We start from the raw sequence: 19,605 nt of genomic DNA, 5'->3' as shown, positions 1-19,605 counted from the left end.
AGATCATATATGCAGTTGATATGGTGGTGAAGATTGAGTGTTGCAGACACTGGGGAATAACACCTGGGCATTCCTCAGCTTGGAGGAGGAGGAGTGGTTATACCAATAGAGGTAACCATTCCTCTCCATCCCATTAACCAAAAGAGAGCTACCATGCCATACTTGGGTGTTACCTTGGATACTCACCCAATGCTGGAGCAATGAACAGAGCTCCCTGGCCACACAAACCACACACCTCTTAGTATTCACAAAAGTGTAGATGTTCCACTAAGCCACAGAGACACAGTTCAAAGATAAAAGCCATCAAATGAAAAAAAAAATGAAACATCCTACAAATGCCTAAATATAAAAGCAAAAATTCAATAAACAAGAATAAGGAAGATACTATAAGCCCCCAAAGGAACACTGTAACATTTCAATATTTAAATGTGAAGATGAGGCTGGTGCCGGGCTCAATAGGCTAATCCTCCACCTTGCAGCACCAGCACACCAAGTTCTAGTCCCGGTCGGGGTGCCAGATTCTGTCCTGGTTGCTCCTCTTCCTGTCCAGCTCTCTGCTGTGGCCTGGGAGTGCAGTGTAGGATGGCCCAAGTCCTTGGGCCCTGCACCCCATGGGAGACCAGGAGAAGCACCTGGCTCCTGCCTTTGGATCAGCGCGGTGCGCTGGCTGCAGCACGCTGGCTGTGGCAGCCATTGGAGGGTGAACCAACGGCAAAGGAAGACCTTTCTCTTTGTCTCACTGTCCACTCTGCCTGTCAAAAAATAAAAATAAAATAAAATAAAAATTAAAAATTAAAAAAAGAATGTGAAGATGAAGAGATTGAGAAAAATGCTGAAAAAGGAATTAAAAAAATCAATCTCAGGATTACAGACCAATATTCCTGGTGAATATAGATGCAAAAATCCTCAATAAAATTCTGGCCAATAGAATGCAACAACACATCAGAAAGATCATCCACCCAGACCAAGTGGGATTTGTCCCTGGTATGCAGGGATGGTTCAATGTGCACAAAACAATCAAGGTGATATACACCACATTAACAGACTGCAGAAGAAAAACCATATGATTATCTCAATAGATGCAGAGAAAGCATTTGATAAAATACAACACCCTTTCATGATGAAAACTCTAAGCACACTGGTTATAGAAGGAATACAATACAATCAAAGCAATTAATGAAAAACCCATGGCCAACATCCTATTGAATGGGGAAAAGTTGGAAGCATTTCCACTGAGATCTGGTACCAGACAGGGATGCCCACTCTCACCACTGCTATTCAATATAGTTCTGGAAGTTTTAGCCAGAGCTATTAGGCAAGAAAAAGAAATTAAAGGGACACGAATTGGGAAGGAAGAACTCAAACTATCCCTCTTTGCAGACGATACGATTCTTTATTTAGGGGATCCAAAGAACTCTACTAAGAAACTCCAAAATTAACATTTGGGATTGCATCAAATTGAGAAGTTTCTTACTGCAAAAGAAACTGTCAGGAGGCATCACAATACCAGATTTCAGGACACACTACAGGGCAGTTGTTATCAAAACAGCATGGTACTGGTACAGAAACAGATGGATAGACCAATGGAACAGAATAGAAACACCAGAAATCAATCCAAACATCCACAGCCAACTTATATTTGATCAAGGATCCAAAACCAATCCCTGGAGTAAGGACAGTCTATTCAATAAATGGTGCTGGGAAAATTGGATTATTCTAAAGCAATCAGAAGCAAATCCACAAACTAAAGAAAACCGTATATGGATATGAAAGAAAAATTTTCCCATGAAATTGATATCTTAAAGAGAAATAAAAATGAAATACTAGAAATAAAGAATTCAATGGATCAAATAAAATTGCAGTGTAAAGCCTTAACAACAGAACTTGTGAGGCAGAAGAAAGAATATCAGGTAAAAGACAAATTACCATAAATTAAACAGTCAGACCAAAAACAAGAAGAAAAAATAAGAATATTAAAAACAGTGTTGCAGATATATGGGATACTACCAAATGATCCAGCATACGAGTCTTAGGAGTGTCTGAAGGTGTGGAAACAGAAAAAGGACTAGAAGGCTTACTTAGTGAAATAAGTACAATATTTAAGTACAAAATAAGTACAAAAATAAGAAAACTTCCCTAGTTGGAGAAAGAAAGGAATGTCCAAGTACAGCTAGTGCACAGAACTCCTAACAGATATGACCAGAAAAGATCTTCACCATGATACACTGTAGTCAAACTTTCCATAGTAGAGCATAAAGAAAAGATTCTAAATTGCACACAAGAGAAACACTAAATTACTTTCAGAGGATCCCAATTAGATTCACAACTGACTTCTCATCAGAAACCCTACAGACTAGAAGACAATGGCAAAATATAAACCAAATCTTAAGACAAAAAAACTGTCAACACAGAATAGCTACAAAGCTCTCATTTATAAATTAAGGTGAGCGGCCAGTGCTGTGGTTTATCAAGTAAAGCTGCCACCTGCAGTGCCAGCAACCTATATGGGTGCCAGTTCAAGACCCAGCTGCTCCATTTCTAATCCAGCTCTCTGTTATGGCCCAGGAAAGCAGTAGCAGATGGCCCACGTCCTTGGGCCTCTGCACTCAAATGGGAGACCTGGAAGAAGCTCCTGGCTCCTGGCTTTGGATTGGCCCAGCTCTGGCGTTGCAGCCAACTGGAGAGTGAACCAGCAGATGGAAGCCCTCTTTCTATCTCGCTGCCTCTCCCCTCTCTATGTAACTCTGACTTTCAAATAAATAAATAAATCTTTAAAAAATAAAAAAAATAAAGATGAAATAAAGGCCTTCCATAACAAAGAGAAATTGAAAAAATATGTCACCTTGTATCCAGTCTTACTAAAGATGCTAAAGGGTGTGCTACACACAGAAACACAGAAAGAAAGCCATCATCATGACAGAAAGCAAAGACAGAAAACCCCCCAGTAAAAGTACAAAAGAAATCCAAAGTAAATGACAGAAATATTCATGGGAAAATGGCAGAGCCAAATAGTTACTTATCATTACCTTGAATGTAAATGGCTTCAACTCTCCAGTTAAAAGATACAAGCTGGACAAATGGATTTAAAAAACAAGACCCATCTATTTGCTGCCTACAAGAAGCACACCTCACCAAAAAAGTGCACACAGACTGAAAGTAAAAGGATGGAAAAAGATATTCTAGGCTAATAGGAAAAAAAGGGCAGGTGTAGCCATCCTAATATCAGACAAAATAGACTTTGACACAAAAACTGTTAATAGAGACAAAGAAGGACACTATATAATGATTAAGGGATTAATACAAGAGGAAGATGTTATTATAATAAATGTACATGTATCCAATAACAGAGCATCTGGCTATCTAAAAGAACTGTTAAAGGATCTAAAGGGAGACACAACCTCCAATACAATAGTAATGGGGGACTTCAACACCCCACATTCATCAATGGATAGATCAACCAGACATAAAATCAACAAAGAAACAACAGAGCTAATTGACACTGTGGACCCAATTGGACCTAACGGATATCTACAGAACTTTTCAACCCATAGTGGCAGAATACACATTCTTCCCAGCAGTGCATGGAACTTTCACTAGGATAGACATATACTAGGCCATAAAGAAAGTCTCAGCAAATTTAAAAAAATCAAATTCATATCATGCACCTTCTCTGATCACAATGAATTGAAGCTCAAAATCAACAACTCATGAATCTCAAGAACATATACAGGTGGCCAGATTTGTGGCACAGCTGATAGAACTGCTGGACTAAAGTGCCAGCATCCCATATGGACCTCAGTTTGAATCCTGACAGCTCCATTTCTGATCTAGCTCTCAGCTATGGTCTGGCAAAGCAGTAGAAAATGGCCCAACTCCTTGGGCCCCTGCAACTGTGTGAGAGACCTGGAAGAAGTTCCTGGCTCCTGCCTTCAGATTGCAGCTGCTCAGGTTGTTGGCAGCCATCTCAGAAGTGAGTCCGTGGATGGAAGACCTCTCTTCCTCCCTCCCTCCCTCTCTCTCTCTCTGTGCCTCTCTGAAGCTCTGTGTTTCAAATAAATAAATATTTTTAAATGCAAATACACACAGAATGAACAATATGCTCCTAAATAAACAGTGGGTCATAAAAGAAATCAAAAGAGAAGTCAAAAAATTCTTGGAAACAAATGAAGATGACAATACCTCATATCAAAACTTATGGGATGGGGCTGGCGCTGTGGCGCAGTGTATTAAAGCACTGGCCTGAACTGCCAGCATCCCATATGGGCACTGGTTCTAGTTCCAACTGCTCCTCTTCCAATCCAGCTCTCTGCTATGGCCTGGGAAACCAGTAGAAGATGGCCCAAGTGCTTGGGCCCCTGCACCCACATGGGAGACCTGGAGGAAGCTCCTGGCTCCTGGCTTCAGATTAGTGCAGCTCCAGCAGTTGTGGCCATCTGGATAGTGAACCAACAGATGGAAGACCTCTCTCTCTCTGTCTCTACCTCTCTTTGTAACTCTGTCTTTAAAATAATAAGAAAAAAAAATAAACTTATGGGATACAGCAAATGCAGTGTTAAGAGAGAAGTTTATAGCAATTAGTGACTACATCAAGAAACTAGAAAGTCACCAACTAAATGAACTGTCAATGCATCTCAAGTACCTAGAAAAACAACAACAAACCAAACCCAAAATCAGTAGGAGGAAAGAAGTAATTAAAATTAAGGAAGAAATAAACAAAATTCAAACCAAAAAAATACCATACAAAAGATCAATTAAATGAAGAGCTGTTTTTTTGAAAAAAATAAACGAAACAGACATACCAATGGCCCAACTACCCAAAAAAGGAGAAGACCCAAATCAACAACGTCAGAGATGAAAAACAAATGTAACAACAGATACAACAGAAATAAAAAGAATCACCAGGATTTAGAACAAAGAACTGTATACCAACAAATCAGGAAACCTAGAAGAAATTGATAGATTCCTGGACACAAAAACCTACCTAAACTGAGTCATGAGGATACAGAAAACCTAAACAGACCAATAACCAAGACAGAGATTGAATCAGTAATAAAGATTGATCAAACAGAAAAATAAATGCCCATGTCCAGACCACTTCACTCCTGAACTGGACCAGACATTTAAAGAAGAACTAATCCCAATTCTTCCCAAACTATTCAAAACAATTTAAAGAGAGGAAATCCTCCCAAATTACCTCAATATCCCTGATGAACATAGATGCAAAAATCTTCAACAAAATTCTAGCCAATAGAATCCAACACCACATCAGAAAGATCATTCTCCCAGACCAAGTGGGATTTATCCCTGGTATTCAGGGATGTTTCAACATCTGTAAATCAATAAATGTGATAAAAGCACATTAACAAACTGAAAACCAAAAACCATAGGATTATCTCAATACATGCGGAGAAAGCATTTGACAATATTCAACACCCTTTTATGATGAAAACCTTAAGCAAATTGGGTATAGAAAGAGCATTCCTCAACATAATCAAAATGATTTATAACAAACCCACAGCCAGCATCCTACTCAAGGAGAAAAATTGGAGGTAATCCCTTTAAGATCTAGAACCAGACAAGGATGCCCACTCTCACCAGTGCTATTTAATACAGTCCTGGAAGTTTTACCTAGAGCCATCAGGCAAGGAAAAGAATCAAAGGGATACAAATAGGGAAAGAAGAATTCAAAGTATCCCTATTTGAAGATGACATGATTCTATATATAAGAAACACAAAAGATACCATGAATAGACTACTGGAACTCATAAAAGAGTTTGGAAAAGTAGCAGGTTATAAAATCAACACACAAAAATCAACAGCCTTTGTATACACCAACAAAGCCATAGCTCTGAAAGACCTTCTAAGGTAAATCTCATTCAAAATAGCTATAAAAAAATTTAAATACCTTAGAATAAATTTAACCAGGGCAGTCAAAAATCTCTACAAATAAAATCACAAAACATTAAAGAAAGAAATAGAAAAAGGCATTAAAAAGTGGAAAAATCTTCCGTGTTCATGGATGGACTAGAAGAATCAATATCTTCAAAATGTTCATGATACTGAAAGCAATTTAAAGATTCAATGTGATCCCAATCAAAATACCAACAACATTGTTCTCAGATATAGAAAAAATGATGCTAAAATTCATGAGAAAACACAAGAGATCCCAAATAGTTAAAGCAATCTTAAACAATAAAAACAAAACTGGAAGCATCACAATACCAGACCTCAAGACATACTACAGAGCAGTTACAATCAAAATAGACTGGTACTGGCCCAAAAACAGACATATAGACCAGTGGAACAGAATAGAAGCTCCAGAAATGAATTAACACATATACAACCAACTTATCTTTGCCAAAGGAGCAAAAATCACCCCCTGGAGCCAAAACAACCTCTTCAACAAATGGTGCTAGGAAAATTCAATCTCTGCATGCAGAAGTATGAAACAAGACCCTTACACAAAAATCCACTCAAAATAGATCAAAGACCTAGATCTATGACATGATACCATTAAATTACTAAAAAACATTCAGGAAACCCTACAATACATTAGCATAGGGAAAGACTTCTTGGAGCATACCCAAGAAGCACAGGCAATCAAAGTCAAAATTAACAAGTGGGATTACATCCAACTGAGAAGCTTCTGTACTGCAAAACAAGCACTCAACAAAGTGAAGAGGTAACCAACAGAATGGGAGAAAACATTTGCAAACTATGAAACTAAGATTAACTTCCAGAATCTATAAAGAACTCAAGAAAGTAAACAACCACAAAACAAAAAAACTTAATCAAGAAATGGGCAAAGGACCTGAAGAGACGTTTTTCAAGAGAGGAAATTCAAATGGCCAATAAAAACATGAAAAAGTGCTCAGGATCACTAGCCATCAGGGAAATGCAAATCAAAACCACAATGAGGTTTCACTTCATCCTGGTTAGAATGGGGTTCATATAGAAATCGACAAACAACAAATGCAGGCAAGAATGTGGGGATAATGGTACCCTAATCCACTGCTGGTGGGAATGTAAACTGGTACAGCCACTGCAGAAGACAGTATGGAGATATCTCAGAAAGCTAAATATAGACCTACCATATGACCCAGCCATCCCACTCCTGGGAATTTATCCAAAGGAAATGAAATCAGCATATGAAAGAGTAATATGTATCCTCATGTTCACTTCAGGTCAATTTACAATAGTTAAGATATGGGGCCGGAGCCACGGCTCACTGGCTAATCCTCCACCTTGCGGCGCCGGCACACCGGGTTCTAGTCCCGGTTGGGGCGCCGGATTCTGTCCCGGTTGCCCCTCTTCCAGGCCAGCTCTCTGCTGTGGCCAGGGAGTTCAGTGGAGGATGGCCCAAGTACTTGGGCCCTGCACCCCCTGGGAGACCAGGATAAGTACCTGGCTCCTGCCATCGGATCAGCGCGGGGCACCGGCCGCAGCGCGCCGGCCGTGGTGGCCATTGGAGGGTGAACCAAAGGCAAAGGAAGACCTTTCTCTCTGTCTCTCTCTCTCTCACTGTCCACTCTGCCTGTCAAAAAATAAAAAATAATAATAATTAAAATAAAATTTAAAAAAAGATATGGATCAGGGGCTGGCTCTGTGGCACAGTGGGTTAACACCCTGGCCTGAAGCACTGGCATCCCATGTGGGTTCCAGTTCGAGACCCGGCTGCTCCACTTCCAATCTAGCTCTCTGGTATAGCCTGGGAAAGCAGTGGAAGATGGCCCAAGTCCTTGGGCCCCTGTACCCACATGGGAGACCTGGAAGAACTCCTGGCTCCTGGCTTCGGATCAGCATGGCTCTGGACGTCGCAGCCAACTGGGGAGTGAACCAGCGGATGGAAGACCTCTCTCACTCTCTTTGCCTTTCCTCTGTGTGACTCTGACTTTCAGGTAAATAAATAAATCTTTAAAATATATATATATATACATATATATATATATATATATGGTATCAACCCAGATGTCCAACAACTAAAGACTGGATAAAGAAATTATGTTATATATATATACTGTGGAATACTACACAGCAGTAAAAAAAAATCAAATTCTGTCATTTGTAACAAAATGGTTGCAACTGGAAACCATTAGACTTAGTGAAATAAACTAGTCACAAAATGACAAGTACCATATGGTCTCTGATCTGCACTAACTAATAGGTTACCTAAAATGTAATCTATAGGAGTGAAACTGACACTTTGAGATTCAAAGATTTTGAATAGCCCTTGCCTTGACTGTCTAGGAACAATATTTTTTTGTTTGTTTGGCTGGTTGCTTTTGTTCCTTTCTTCATACTAATCAGTGAACTCTCTACTTAGGATAGGATTAATCTTATGAGTATAAAAATTAATCTCTGTAAAAAATAAGACTGTGAAAGGAAGTGGTAGCAGGAAGAAAGGTGGGAGTATGGGAAGGGAGGAAGGTGAGGGGAAGAATCACCATATTCCCAAATCTGTATATTAAGTTCATGAAGTTGTATTCCTTAAACAAAATTTTTAAAATCTACTTGTGTTTTGATCCTCACTTTTCCAATGAATAGCTATTGTACCTTAGAGAAATTTCCCAGATTCCCTTAAACTCAGATTCTTTACTTATAAAACAAGAACAATATAGATTTTAATAAGACAAAAAGCCTACCTACAACTATGCTTGCAACTGAGATCCAATGGTTAGTCAGATTGTACGTTTTATTTGGCTAGCTCAAGGGAGTTTATTTTGTATTTGAATTTAAATGACTTTAGGCAGAGAAGACATTCTCCAATTTGCCAAAGGCACAGCTTTTCTCTTGCTGTCTTGAACTGACTTTATTTGTCCTGGGAAGACTTGAGTTTGTGACTGCAATGCAGATACACAGCAAATACTCAATAATTGAGAGCAAAGTCAGAGGCTACCTGTGCCAATTCTGACCAACAGTGTAGTTTACAGTGAATTTAACATCTAGAAATAATGTATATTCTATTTTTTAAGATAACTCCATTTTCTAGTAAGTTCTTCCTTCAGGTCCTATAACTTTATTCACTTGGTTTTTGCCTCTAGCACAACGTTAAACATACCTAATCTTACATCTAGTCAACTTTTATTTCATGATCATACCTACTGTGATTCTTCAATACATGAGATCATTTCTATAACAGCATTGAGATATAAATGTAAATTACAATTAGCATACATCATTGCACCATTCATCTCACATTTTTGTTACATTAGATTAATATTTTCCAATCCAACAATTAGCATACTTTGTTTGACTTTACAGGATATGATGGAAAAAACACAATTAGTTATAGGAAAAAGTACAAAAATCTCACCTTGTGTGAATTTAAAAAGGGTTTTTTCTTTATCTACTTCTCTTTGGCACAAAGATGATAGAATGGGATTAATGGAAATTTTCTTTCACACAAAATTATTTTTAAACCCTTTTTGACTTTCAGATTTAGCAATAGGATGTAGTGAACATTCCCGCCACCTTCCTTGCCCCTTTCCATTTGGGGTAGCCCTATAGAAAGGCTTGAAGCTTAGGGTACACTGAAAATGTTATCATGAAACTATTGACCAATGGTCAAATGTCAGGAGTCTGGAGAATCTGACAGAGGCTGTGGATCCATCCCGGTGTTCTTGGTATTTAGAATGCACGAGAGAGAAATACCAATCACCTTGGACAGCAACTTCTCATGCTGAGGCTATAATTGCCAAGTGACCAGATGTCAATATAGTCAACTCTCTGAAATGGCTATAGGAATTCTATGGTGTCTGGAATGCTGAGATACTTATCTTGCTGACAGCAAAATAAACTACTGTCACCAACCCCTTGATACCTGGGCCCTATAGATGTTAATTCCCTTAAAAATCAGCAGTCCAAAGTGTTCTGTTCATTAACTATTAGTGAGGAGAAACACAGCAATATCACTGCCAATAATATTCTAAGTATGATATATTTACATTTTTTCCTTTCTCCTGTGTTCATCTTACCCAATATTCCTTTGATTAATGAAATAGTTACAGGGGCTGGCGCTATGGCTTAGTAGGTTAAGCTTCTACTTACAGTGCTGGCATCCTATATGAGTGCCAGTTCAAGTCCAGGCTGTTGTATTAGAGGCAAAAACCAAGTGAATGAAGAGGTATATGTACGAATGTATAAATATATACATATATATGTATGTATATGTATATATACACATCTTTGTGTATATATACATCTTTGTGTGTATATATATACATATATATATATATATATATATATATATAAAATCATCAGCAATCAATTCTAACCACTAGAGATACTACGGAGTAAACTTTTAGATTCTGCAGACTCTTTGAGGCCATCAAAGACTTTGAATGACAGGAAGTAAGATGATTATCAACCCTATGTGGCATAGCTATAGTTCTCTTTAAGGCAGCATTTTCCACCACCAGTTTATCCAACTAGACATTCTTTGGAATGAGCCCTGAGAATTTCTCCCATATCAATGAATTTTGAATCTTCTCCTAAAACTTTCTCACACTTTTTACTATGTAATTCCTCATATCTGCATATTTACAATGGCTGATAAAAGTATCCTATATGATAATAACCATATTTTATTATATGTAGTAACTAAAGCCTTATAACTCAAACTTCAAATTCTTCATATTTAAAAGTCCAGTTCAATTAAATCTGTTTCAACATGATATTTGAGACTTAATGCATTTATTTAGTTTCTTAGAATGAGAGATCTTTATTTAGCAAATAAAAGAATTTTACATAAGCATAATCTGATGTATTTAAGAAACCTTAAAACATTCAATTCATAACTGCATAGTTATAATAAAAATACACATTTAACTGTAATAATTTATTATTTCCAGTGTGTTGACAGGCTGTGAAATTGTCAAAATGAAAAAAAAACCAAATTGATTTTAAAAACCTTGATAATCATAGTTAGGGTAGTATATAGGCTTTTAGAAACTATATACATTTATCCCTCTATATCTGCAGAGGATTTGTTTCATGATTCCCCTCAGATATCAAAATTCATGGATGCTCAAGTACTTAGGAAAACTGGTAATATACCTGCACATAACCAACACATATCCTATCATATACATTAAGTCATCACTAGGTTATTTATACAACTATGCTATGTCAAAAGTTGTTTAGAAAATAATGATCTGAAAAAAGTCCTGTGTGTATGTAGTACAAATGAAATTTTTAAAAATATTTTTGACTGGGGCTGATGCTATGGCATAGAAGGTTAAGTTTCTGCCTGCAGAACCAGCATCTCATTTGTGCATCCATTCAAGTCCTGGCTGCTCCACTTTCAATCCAGCTCCCTGTTAATGCACCTGGGGAGGCAACAGAAGATGGCCCGAGTACCTGGGCCCCTGCACTCATGAGGGAGACCCAGAGGAAGCTCTTGGCTCCTGGCTCCAGCCTGGCCCAGCCCCATTCATTGCAGCCATTTGGTGAGTGAATCAGAAGATCAGAGATTTTCTCTTTCTCTTTCTCTTTCTCTTTCTCTTTCTCTTTCTCTTTCTCTTTCTCTTTCTCTTTCTCTTTCTCTTTCTCTTTCTCTTTCTCTCTTACCCCCACTTCTATGTATCTCTATCTTTCAAACAAATAAATAAATCTTTAAAAAATATTTTTCATCAGTGGCTACATAAACATACGGATGCAAGCAAAATCCATGGGTGTGGAAATTTAAGGGTACCTGATAGCATAAAATTTCCAGTCCACAATTCAAAGAGAAGTGGAATCAATACAAAATATCATTAAAAAGTGTCGCTCCCCCTCTTTGTGGAGGAACGACACAGGACCCTGCGCTGTTCTTTCGTCTGCTCGGCCCTCCCCGGGTTTGCTGCTGGTTCTTCCCGGGTTGGCTACTATCCCTTCCACCTCCGTGGAAGGGCAGTTCCCCCTGGCCACATTCCCCACTTCCGCAGGGGAGCGGCACACCGCCGGCCGGCTTTCTCGGGGGCTGCACAGGTGTTCCCCTTAGATGTTCCCCTTAGATGTTCCCGGTGCATGCCGTCTCTCTCCTCCTTTATAGTCCTCCTCCGCCAATCCTAACTCGGCTGCCCACACGCCGAGTATGCTGCTCTCCAATCAGGAGCAAGTCCTACAGTTTATTGGTTGAACTGGAGGCAGCTGTGCGGAAGCTGTTTACTTCTCTCCCAGCACCATATTGTGGGAGAGCAGATGCATAGAATAAGTCTTAATTCCAGTAACTCAGTCCAGTCCGGGCTGCTCCCCACAAAAAGCATTCAATAAATGTTAATATTGGATAAGTAAAAGCAAAATGATGAAGACAGTAGATGATGATAGTAAGGGAGCAAGCTAGTTCTGCCAAGTGTGGATCGAAATACAAGTAAGGCATTTCCTATAATAAACCTGGCCTCTGAACAGGAAGAATATTCATACGTTATGTTTTTCTTATTTTTACATTTCAATTTCCTTCTGGTACCCTAAAGTCTTTAATACTGTCTGTTAGGTCACCCTTAACAAAAAAAAGAGGCTGTTAGACTGGTATGAAGTAAATAATATAAGAATGGCAGCTTTATAATTATGTTCTGAGAACTAGGATAGATGACAGAGAAGCCCAGAGGAATAGCACTGAACTAGATGTGTAAAAGTGGCCAGCAGGAGAGTGATGAAAAAGCATGCCATCAATGAAGTGGAAATATTTAGAATATCAGTAGACTATAAGAAATGGCAAAGACCAGATTGTGTTATACCACTTACAGATACAGCTGTACAAAGTGGTCAAACATTCTGATACCAAGCAAAATTTAAAGATCATGCAGTTCTGTAATCTTTTTATATTTCTGTATAACAAAAAGCTATAAGTATTGTTGCTTAAAACTATACCCATTTATTATCTCAAAGTTGCATAGGTCCATGAAGACTCAGCTGGGTTCTTAGCTCAGGGTCTCTTAAGATGAAAATCAAGGTACCCACTGAACTAGGCTGTTTTTCAGAGGCAAAGTTTTATTTATGAAATGCATGAAATTTGCAAATCTTAAATAAAAGGTTTCTGGGGTAAAAAATACTGTCTGGGATGCCCACATTCCATACTGTAATGCCTAGTTTGAATCACACCCCTCTGTCTCCTATCCAGCTTCCTGAAAATACATACGCTGGGAGGCAGCAGACAATGACTCAAGTACTTCTGTGCCTGCCACCCATATGGGAGACCTGAATTGAGTTCCAGGATCCTGTCTTCAGCCTGGCCCAGTCCTGGCTGTTACAGACATTGGGAAAGTCAACCAACAGATGGGAGAGTTTTCTATGTTTCTCTCTTTCTTCCTTCAAAATTAATTTTTTCTTTTCACTTTATTTGAAAGTGGTTTTTTCTCTTCAAAGATTAAAAATATGTATAGCAAAGCTTAGAAATCAAGAAAACTGTCAAAAACTTATCAAGTAAAGGACATATAACCAGGGTGTATACCTCACAACTCAATAATAAAAAAGGAAAAAATAAAAACAACAGGCAATTTTTTGAATCATCACAAAAATATTTTATTGACTTAAGAAACATGTGAAAGGGTACTGCATCATTAACAAAACGAATTAAAATCACAATGAGATTTGACTATATACACATTGGGCTGTGTATATTTAATACTTTATTATTACTAAAATCATAAAATATATTAAATATACATTGTAATATATAATATATAATGATGCTATGTGTATTTAATAATAATCATACCAAATATAGGCAAATATAGGAAAGGATATGGAGCAACTAGAATTTTCATTCACTGAGTAGAAGGGTAAAATTGCACTACAAGATTTTGAAAAATAATTTGCCATTATCTTTTTATATAACCTTGTCATTCCACCCTGAGATACTCATTAAAAAATAAACGAAAGCACAAGGTCCAAGATATACATTTATTTGTAATAAGACAAAACTGGAAACAATCTAAATGCCCATTTACCAATCAATGGATAAACCATAGTACATCCACACAACAGAATACTATTTAGCAGCAAAAAGTAGTAAACCACAGTTAAGTACATAACATGGTTAAATTTCAAAACAATTTTATTAAGTAAAAGAAAGCAAATGTAAAGATTACACACTATGTGATTTCATTTACATGCAGTTATAGGAAACACAAATCTATACTGGTAGAAAAGAGATTTGGAGTAGCCACTGACAGGTGGATGGGAGAGATTACAAAGAAAATGAAGTAACTTGACAGTGAAATATATTTAATTATGTATGCTACGGTGATGCCATCACTGGTATATGCAAATGTCCAAACGTATTAAATTTTACAGATTATATATGAAAAATTCAAAAAGCTCATGAAAACCGAATGAAAATAAATTTTTGTTAGTCTAAAAAAATCTGAAATCCATGCATATTAGTGATTTTCAGAAAGTTCACTGAAGGATAGGCCTTTGGCACAGCAATTCAGACACTCCTTGGGATAACCCTGTCCCATATCACAGTCAGTGCCCAAGTTTGAGTCTCAGCTCATCTCCCAATTCCTGATTCTTCTTGCTAATGTGTACCTTCAGAGTCAGTAAGTGATAGATCAAGCAGCTGGGTCCATGACACTGACATGGGAAATGTAGTTTGAGTTCTGCGCACCAGTCTGGTCCACCTCTAGCTGTTGTGGTATTTGGGGAGTCAATCAGAAGATAGAAAATTTCTCTATGTCTGTTTATTCTAATTTATGTCCTTTATTTTTAGATTAATCAAATATTTTTATCAGGAAGAAGTATAGCAGCTAATATATTGTAATATATATTTTAAATAACACAGGTAATTGAATTTATATACTTAAAATAAGTATTCAACATAAACAGTATATTCATTATATTCCTACATTTTGTGTGGCCAAAGAAGTGCTTCTGCAGTACAAAGGAAAGATTTACAAAGGTAAAATAGGCCGGCGCCGCGGCTCACTAGGCTAATCCTCCACCTTGCGGCGCCGGCACACCGGGTTCTAGTCCTGGTCGGGGCGCCGGATTCTGTCCCGGTTGCCCCTCTTCCAGGCCAGCTCTCTGCTGTGGCCAGGGAGTGCAGTGGAGGATGGCCCAAGTGCTTGGGCCCTGCACCCCATGGGAGATCACGAAAAGTACCTGGCTCCTGCCATCGGATCAGCGCGGTGCGCCGGCCGCAGCACGCCAGCCGCGGTGGCCATTGGAGGGTGAACCAATGGCAAAGGAAGACCTTTCTTTCTCTCTCTCTCTCTCACTGTCCACTCTGCCTGTCCCTGTGCAAAAAAAAAAAAAAAAAAAAAAAACAAAAAAAAAAAACCAAAACCATAAAGGTAAAATATAGTTCTCTTATAAATTGCTGGGTATTTAATTTTAACTTTTATATGAAATACTGTGAGATAGAGGCTATAGGGTAGATTCTTTTTAATTTTAATTTAAGGTAAACAAATTGCAGGTATTTCATATATACAGATTTAGGAATATAGTGATACTTCGAACCATACCTTCTCTCCCTCCCACCCACGCTCCCACCCTCCTTCCTCCTCCCTCTCCCATTTCCACTCTTAATTTTTACAAAGATCTATTTTCAGTTTATTTTATGCTTGTAAGATTAACCCTACACTAAGGAAAGAGTTCAACAAATACTATGCAGAAAACATTCTTCCTCAAAAGTAGAGACAAAGGCTATAAACAATCATTGAATCACAAAATGTCCATTTCACTCTACTACATTATATTTTCAGTACTCTAGTAGTTACCACAGAGCAGGGAAAACATAAGCTATTTCTCTTTTGGGACTGCCTTATTTCACTAAGTATAATGGCTTCTAGTCGCACCCATTTTGTTGTAAAAAACAGGATTTCATTTTTTTCAAACACTGAGAGTATTCCATAGTGTACATATACTATAATTTCTTTTTTTAAAAAAAAATTATTAATTTATTTGAAAGTCAGAGTTACAGATAGAGAGAAGGAGAGGCAGAGAGAGAGGTCTTCCATCCCCTGGTCCACTCTGCAATTGGCTGCAATGGCCAGAGCTGTGCTAATCCGAAGCTAGGAGCCAGGAGCTTCTTCCAGATCTCCCATTTGAGTGCAGAGGCCCAAGGACTTGGGCCATCTTCCACTGCTTTTCCAGGCCATAGCAGAGAACTGGATCGAAAGTGGAGCAGCCAGGACTTGAACTGGAGCCTATATGGGATGCCAGCACTGGCAGACGGCGGCAGCTTTACCCGCTAAACCATAGCACCAGTCCCCCATAATTTCTTACTTTCTTTTTTTTTTTTTTGGACAGGCGGAGTTAGACAGAGAGAGAGAGAGACAGAGAGAAAGGTCTTCCTTCCGTTGGTTCACCCCCCAAATGGCCGCTACGGCTGGCACTGTGCTGATCTGAAGCCAGGAACCAGGTGCTTCCTCCTGGTCTCCCATGCAGGTGCAGGGTCCCAAGCACTTGGGCCATCCTCCACTGCCTTCCCGGGCCACAGCAGAGAGCTGGACTGGAAGAGGAGCAACCGGGACAGGACCGGTGCCCCAACTGGGACTAGAACCCAGAGTGCTGGCACTGCAGGCAGAGGATTAGCCTAGTGAGCCACTGCACCAGCCCTATAATTTCTTTATTCAGTCATTAGTTGATGGACATTTGGGCTGACTGCATACCTTACCATTTGAATTTCCTCTTTTGAAAAATGCTTGTTCAAGTCCCATAGAATATATTCCACTATATATAATTTTTTCTCTGCCTTCAGGGAATTTACAGCTTAATCGAGGAAAGAGATTTAAATATTAAAACAAATCAGTGATAGAATAACAGACAAAAAGTACTAATGTAATCAACTTCTGAGTTTGACATGGTTTCCAGATGATGATGATGATGAGGCAGAATTTTTATCACACTCTATCATAGTTGCCTGTTAATTTATGTGTCAGATTAGCCACTATACTGTAATTCCCTTGGATGCAAGGATCCTGTCTTGTTATAAGCTGGGTATTACATCTTTAATGCCTGCATATAGCATGCACACAATTAATAGCTGATAAATCATGTATGAACAACAGAATAATCTTAAAGGATTTAGGCATGTACCATTTCATTACACAAGAAAATCCAATTTTTGTCAGAGCCAGTAGTGTTAAACCAAAGCACAACACTGGAAAAGCTTGAGTTCTCTGGCAAGAATGGCAGGCCAAAGTACCTGCAGGGTAAAATACATGCAGAACAGTCAAATGAGAGAAAACTGGAATGGTTAGTATAACCCCAACTGAGACAGCAGGTAATCACACCCATTAGGAGACTGAAAATGTGGCACATGTGAATGAACTGAAGAAGATCTCAGCCAAGGTATGGACAATGGAAAAGGAAACTAGATATTACCCAACATCTATTAAAAGGAAAGGACCTGGCCCACTTTAGCAACACATATACTAAAATTGGAATGATACAGAGAAGATTAGCATGGTCCTTGCACAATGGTCACATTCAAATTCTCAAATATCTATTTTAAAAAAGAAAAAGATGGAAAATCTGACTTGACTGACTTGAGAGGAAACAAAGTGGGAGAAGTCAGGGATGACCATTTAAGTTTGGACAACAGGAAATACAGTGTTGCCTTCCCAGCATAGAATAAAGCATCAATTTCAATAGGAAAGTGTTGTAATGTCAAATTTTAATCTCAGGTTTTTGCAGATCACATAGGGAACTATAAGGAGACAGTACAAGATTCTAGGATAGGTCAGTAGAAAGATCAGAAGTAGATCTATTTGCTCACAGAATACATGAAACATAATGTCTGAACTAAACTCAAAAGAGTAGTCTGAACTGTAATGAAAATCTGTAATATTGAGGGAGAACTGATAAGAAGAACAGATTAATGAGCAAAGAAGAAACAAACTTGGGATGCTGCAGCACTAAACAGACTAAAATGCTGTCAGGCGGCAAAAGTAGCCAGCACTGGAAGGTTAAGGAGAAGGAAAGCACAAGCAAACCCTATCAAATTTCACCACCATGAAAGACATTGACTGGGGCCTGCTTTGTGGCAAAGATGGAGTTCTGGGCTCCTGGATTTGCTGTGTCTCAGTCCTGGCCATTATAACCATTATAACCATTCTGCTGAACCAGCAGAAAAGATTTCTTTCTTCCTTTCTTTTCTTTCTTTTCTTTCTTTCTCACTCTCTCTAACTCTGCTTTTAAAATAAATAAATAAATAAGTAAATCTTAAGAAAAAAGACTGATTACTCAGAATATAATTCAGCCATGAAAATACACTAAAAATAGAACTCAAAACTAAAATAACCTGGCAGATTGAATAAACCTGATTTAAAGTATAACCCCAGCAACTCTCCAAAACTACACTTACCAAAATGATAGCCACAGCCACATACGGCTATTTAAAGTTAAATTAATGAAAAATTCAGTTCCTCATTCACACCAACTACATTCCAACTGCACAAGAGTCACAGGTGGCTAGTGAGTATCATTTTGGACAACGCAGATTTAGTTTATATCCCTGACCTCAGTAAGTTCTAACAGGCAGTGTTGCTCCAGATCAATGCCTTTTGAAGGTATATAAATTGGGCATTTTTCTTAAATGTGGTTCTACAAAGGGATTATCATCTTTTGTATGCCTTCTTCTGCTCTGTAAACAAAGTATACCCATGCATACATACTCAGACAACATTTTAGCATGAAATTCTTAAATCAAAACCAGAATCCAACTTGTACAGAACCATAATATTTATTACAAATCCCTAGGAACATTACATACAGGCACAGGTCTTCATTTCTCACTATTTTTCTTAACACATCAAGCATTTTCAATAAGCATATTTCACAGATGGATATCACAAATGGGTAAACTGAGGCCTAATGTGAGATGCAGTTTTTGGAAAGAGTTATAAGGAATGTCAGTTTTTCCAGAGTGTTTCCCTCCCCAGGATTGTCTTCTCAACAGGTAGAACTCACTCCACTCCCTCCCATGTACTTCTAGAGATAGCATTTCCTTTGATCTTTCTGACAGGTGTCAAAAACATGTCCCACAAGCCATGTCAAATGCTGGCTGAGAAATCACCCATGGACCTGACACTTCCTTCTAACTATATGCTTTGTAATTGGATTATTTCATCTGACACAATTATCCACCACTATTATGGCATATAAGTACACTTGAAACATTCAGTCCTATATTGTTTTTCTACCAAAGAACCAAAAAAAAAACAAAAAACCTACAAGAAAGTTGTCCAGCGCTGGGCCTGGAACACATATGAGAAGCAAGAACCCAACTATCTGAGCCATCACATGGTGCCTCCTAGGGCACACAGTAGCAGGAAGCTATAATTAGGAGCAGATCCAGGACTCACTCCAATACAAGATGCAGGCATTCCAAGAGGTCAAACATTTGGTGGTAAACCAGTGTCCAATACCTGTCCCTCATTGCTGATGTTTATTTGCCTACATTTAAGAAGGTCTCATCCACAGATAGATCCAAAGTGGACTCTGACAATTCAAAAATAGACTTGAATAATAGGATGTGCATTTTGAATGCATAGGAAGGATGATAAACATGGCAAAATAAATAAGAATAATCTCACTTTCCCAATTTCCCAAGTTAAAGACCAGATATTTCTAGCATATGATCGCCAATTTCTGGCATTTTTACAACTTGAGAAGACA

The 19,605-nt window shown here is 38.3% G+C and overlaps 1 pseudogene; it reads left to right on the top strand.

Moving 5' to 3' along the window:
- Positions 1–17,338: 17,338 nt before the first annotated feature.
- Positions 17,339–17,439, top strand: LOC127490845 (U6 spliceosomal RNA; annotated as a pseudogene).
- The last annotated feature ends 2,166 nt before the right edge of the window (positions 17,440–19,605 follow it).

The sequence above is a fragment of the Oryctolagus cuniculus genome, chromosome 6 (assembly GCF_051225735.1).
Source record: "Oryctolagus cuniculus isolate XC-2025 breed Fujian yellow rabbit chromosome 6, ASM5122573v1, whole genome shotgun sequence".
Lineage (NCBI taxonomy): Eukaryota > Metazoa > Chordata > Mammalia > Lagomorpha > Leporidae > Oryctolagus > Oryctolagus cuniculus.
The sequence above is the reverse complement of the archived record's forward strand: the minus strand, read 5'-3'. Positions and strand labels throughout refer to the sequence as shown.